The sequence below is a fragment of the Alexandromys fortis genome, unplaced genomic scaffold (assembly GCF_014885135.2).
Source record: "Alexandromys fortis isolate MF-2015 unplaced genomic scaffold, M_Fortis_MF-2015_v1.1 scaffold_54, whole genome shotgun sequence".
Lineage (NCBI taxonomy): Eukaryota > Metazoa > Chordata > Mammalia > Rodentia > Cricetidae > Alexandromys > Alexandromys fortis.
The window spans coordinates 3,826,844-3,831,997 of NW_026067958.1; the positions used below are offsets into that span (position 1 = coordinate 3,826,844).

General features: G+C 41.4%; 1 pseudogene; it reads right to left on the minus strand.

Moving 5' to 3' along the window:
• Positions 1-3,386: 3,386 nt before the first annotated feature.
• LOC126507901 (dual specificity protein kinase CLK3-like) lies at positions 3,387-4,792 on the minus strand (annotated as a pseudogene).
• Positions 4,793-5,154: the final 362 nt, after the last annotated feature.

Below are 5,154 nucleotides of genomic sequence, written 5' to 3' on the forward strand. Positions count from 1 at the left end.
GAGCCTTTAAATTACTGAGCAATATGAGTAGGATTAAAGCCGTGGCTTTGCCAGGTAGATCCAGTCCATTCCTTAGCTTCCCAGCCTCATGGTGGAGATACAGGCTGTAGCCATATTTATAGCCACAATTCTATGGCATTTCAAGGTCCCTGCCAGCCAGCGAGCTACAACAGACAACAGTCAAGTCCTCTCTTGGTAGTTGGCCCTCCTGCCTCAGTCAGAGTTTGCCCTGGCAGGACGGCCCAGAAAGCCGGCATTTTAAAACAGCACAACTTTTTTCCTGCTACGGCTGAAAACCGAGAAGCATGCTTGTTCAGCTTTTCACCAACACCGTTTAAGTGTTTCGTGGCAGGACCTCTTAATGAGCCTCAGGGTTTTGCAGCTGAAGTGGAGTCAGGAAGCCTCTCTTAGATGAGAGTGCTTGCTTGCCTCTAGCAAGCGGAGCAGACCCAAGAAATTTCTGCCACCAAGAAAACATGCTTCACTCCATTCTTTTCCAAGCTTTCTCAGGCTTTTTGTGGATTCAGTTAGCCACACGTCTGGGCGCCATCTGTTGAAATAGGAGCGGCGGCGGGGCTGCGTCCCCAACACCCTGGCCGCTTGGCTAGCTTATGCCCGAAATAACAACACACAAACTGTATTCATATAACTGCTTGACCCATTTCTATCTAGCCTCTTCTAGGCTAATTCTCACATATTAATTTAGTCCATTTCTAATCATCTGTGTAAGCACCCCAAGGTGCGCTTACCGGGAAGATTCTAGCCTACGTCCATCATGGTGTCTCTGCTCCAGAGCGCAGAGCTGTCTGGTCTGTCCAGGAGCAGAGCAGAGTCTGACCTCACTTCCTCTTCCTCCTGTTTACCCCTCCCACCTATCTTTTAACCTATCAGGGCCAAGGAGTTCCTTTATTGCTTAACCAATGAAATGAACAGATTGATATATGACACTCCCACATCAATTCCACTTGAATTTTAGGATTTCTATTTCTATCTCTGTGAAGGTGACATGGGAATTGTGATAGGGATTGCAGTGAATGTGTTCACAGTTCTGGATCCTATTGGCTTTTGAACATTACTGGGTTTTCTAACCCATTTCTTTCCATTTGGTCATTTGTATCCAGTATCTGAGACATTGGCTTTCCTTTTTGAGGTTGTCATTGTCTAGCTTTGTGATAGAATGACCCTAGACTCATAAAAATGTCTTTTGAAATAATCCCTTTAGTTATTATTTGGAGATGAGTAAGAAGGATTGCTATTAATACTTTAAGTATTTGGTAGAATTCAGTCATGAAGCTATATGATACTAGTTTTATCTTTGGAAATATTTGTTACTATTATTATCATTGTTGTTGTTTAGATCTCTTCATGATTCTAGGTCCACTCTGGCTTTCTGCTTCTGCTTTAATGAGTCCTGGGTGGCTGTGTATTTCTATGAATTTTGTTGTTTGCTTTGGCTCTCTTTCATTAGTAATTGTTGTCCTATAATTACTAATGAGGTTTTCTATATTTTTGTAGCATCTGTTGCAATGTCTCCTTTATATTTCTGATTTTATTTATTTGTATGTTTGTTCTATTTTTTTCTTTTCTAATTGTTGGGTTTCAGTCAACTTTGAATTTGAATAATAATAGTTTACACATGGGGTTTAGCACTATGCATAACATTTCTATTGGAGCTTTCTATCTATCTATTTATATATTCTTTTCTCATATATTGCATCCCAAGAGCAGTTTTCCCTCCCTCCACTCCTCCCAGTCCCTTCTTCCTGCTTTTTCTCTTCCCCAAATTCACTCCTCCTCCATTTCCCTTCAATAAGGAACAGGCTTCCCAGAAATGTCAACTGAACAAGCTAAAACAACATTAGGCACAGACCCTCATATCAGGGCTGCACAAGGCTAACCATTTAGGAGGAATTAGGTACTAAGAGCAGGCAAAAGAATCAAAGACAACCTTGCTCCCACTGTTAGGAGTCTCACAAGAATACCAAGCTATTCAACTACAACATAGATGTGGAAGATTAAGTCTAGACAAACATTTGTTTGAAAAAAGAAAAATTCTTACTTCTATTGATCTTTTTCTTGATTGTTTCTTATAATTTTTCCAGAAACTGTTTGACTCATTTCAGTTATGACTGTAATTACTTTATTTCTTTTTATTTGGATTTAATTAGTGTTTCTCTTGATAGTTTTTTTAGGTATAATATGGGTTTGAGGGTTTTTTTTCCCTTAGTGGGATTTCTGTTAGTCTAAATTTGTCTCTTAAGCTCTTAAAATTACTTGTTCTTCTTCTATTTGAGTCGTTATGCTTTCATTTTTGCACATATAAAGATAGTTTCTAATTTCATTATTTCTTTGAATCATTGGTTATTTGGAGCATGCTGTATACAAATCTGTAAATTTTCCTTTTATGATCAATTTCTAGTTTAATGGCATTGTGGTTGAATCAGGAACTTGCTAAGATTTAAATCGTCTTAGATTTGTTAAGCATACTCTGTCTTAAAACATGATGAAAGCTGAGGGTGGTTCTCCAGAAGAATGGGTATCTGTGGTATTGAATGGAAGGTCCTCACAATCTCTGTTAGCTTCATTTTGTTAAGTATCCATTAAGTCCAAAGTTTCCTTCTCAACTTTCTGTCTGAATAAGCTTCCTGTTGTTGAAAGTGGGATAATGAGGTCCCCACTATTATGATTTTGCCATTTCTCCTTTCTTTTTATTGATTTTTTATTGAGCTCCCCTTCCTGCCTCTTTCCTTACCCCTTCAACCATTCCCCAAGGTCCCCATGTTCCCAATTTATTCACTTCTCCTTTAAAATTCATTAATGTGTGCTTCATATGTTAAAGATCTGCATAGGGAAACAGTGCCTATTCCAAACTGAAATTCCATCAGTAAAGAAGAGAAAAGGGAAACTGAAGTCAGGCAGACAACTAACAATAATTATACCAAAAACCTTTTTGTGGAATGCAAAAATCAATCAGACACAAAAATTGCCTTGAAAAGATTTTCTTTCTTGCAAAAGAGATTACAGCAAATTTATATGAAACTGCAAAGAAACTAGTGAGAATTGGTAGTGTTCATAGGTCTCTCTAAAGTGGTTTAATGGGTAAATAAATGTGCAAATAGAAATATAAGTCAAATTTCTTCTTTTTCTTTACAAACAGTAAGAAAATGCTTTATTATAACTTTACAACATATAAATAGCTTGGGTCCAATCTGTGCTTTCTGGCAGTTGGGCACCACTCCTCCCCCATCGCTTGCAAGCTCCTTGTCTTCTTTCACATTGCACTGTTCATCAGTTCCTCCAGTTCAGACACCAGTGGGAGAGGCTGGAGAAAAGGGGTCAGCAGCCCAGTCCAGTTCTCCAACTCCTTGTTTGCTGGTCTTCACTTGTCATCTGCTAGGGTTACAGCTGCTGTGGAGAACAGCTCCTCAGGGGTCAAGTCAGCAAAGAAGGGATGCACTGAACAGGGTTGAATTCTAACATCCTCCTCATCAAGTCAAACAGCCGCACATGCTCTAGGAAGTCCTGGAGTATGTAACTCTTCTGAGGTTTGCTGTTCTCCTTCACATTCCTCCCGCCCATTAGAGCTGTTCTCATCCCAAACCAAGCCCCCTTTGTAGAAATAGTTCTGCTTCCTGGTACAGTGGATCATGTGTGATGAGATGGGCCCTAAGATCTTCATCACAACCAAGTGCCTTACAGGTACTCGAAGAGAATGCAACCAGACATCACAGGGCTGTGCCCAACTTAGCTCAAGGATCACCTCAGGAGGGAATAGTGATGGGTAGCCACAATGGTGCTGTGCTGTTCACAGTCAAATGTGGGCGCTGCCAATGTCTGCCGCACAGATGCTGGTGTTCTTCCCTGGCTTCTCCTCACAGCTCTTGTGCTCTTTCAAGGGCTTCAAACATGTTCTCTGGCTTCAAGTCCATGTGTGTCAGCTGGTTCTCATATAGAAATCAAAGGGCATGGCAGAGCTGGTAGGTCATGTTGCCAGACTTGTGGTAGGGGGTAAGGCTGGAAGTTGTTCTCCTTCAGGAACTCAAAAATGTTCTTACCAAGGAGCTCAAAGGTGATGCACATAGGACCACAGAAGTTGAACCAGTCAGACATCAGAATACACAGGAACTTATTCTCTTTGTCATTTTTTATTTTCTTAAGAACATTAATTTCTAGATGGGCAGCATCCCAGTACTTGCACACATAACGTATGATCTTCAGGGCAGTCTGTGACCTCTGGCATGGTCCAAGCACTTCACCTGCTTAAGGTAACTTTGTCCAGGTTCCCCACGATCTCATATTGCTCTTGGAGCCAATTGCAGATGCAGGACACCAGGTATCCATCCTTGTCATTTTCCACACTCTGTCTACTACACTTACTGTTGGCTTCTCGAGGAGACAGTGCTACAAGACCTGGTATGGCGTTTGTGACAGTGGTGGGCCTGCTTACAGGTACAGTATGGCCCCCTCTCTCGTGACCATCTCAGATGCTGGGAAACGTGAAGACCATAACAGACCTCTCCAAAGGATGGACTCTGCTCTTCACACCAATATGCATCGCTGTCCCTGTGTTCGTACTATCTCCGCTGATAGGGTAGGCAGTCATGGCTTCTGGACCGTGATCTCCTTGGGGGAGGCTTCCTTTGGGATGGGTATGGTAGTCGATTTCATGCTCCCAACTGTAAGACCACATCCTCTTCCAGCAGTAGCTCAGGTATGGGTCTGGCTCTGGGGAATGGTATACATTACAGTGATACATCCAAGTCACCCAGCAGTGGGCTCAGGCCCACAATCCAAATTTCTTTTCTTTTTATTGATTTTTATTGAGCTCTACATTTTTCTCTGCTCCCCTCCCTGCTCCTCTCCTCTTCCCTTCAACCTTTCCCCAAGGTCCCCATGCTCCCAATTTACTCAGGAGATCTTGTCTTTTTCTATTTCCCATGTAGGTTAGATCTATTTAATTCTCTCTTAGTATCCTCATTGTCTATGTTCTTTGGGATTGTAGTTTGTAGGTTGGCTTTCTTTGCTTTATGTTTAAAAACCACCTATGAGTGAGTACATGTGATAATTGTCTTTCTGTGTCTGTGTTACCTCACTCAAAATAATGTTTTTAGCTTCATCCATTTTCCTGCAAAATTCAAGATGTCGGGTGTTTTT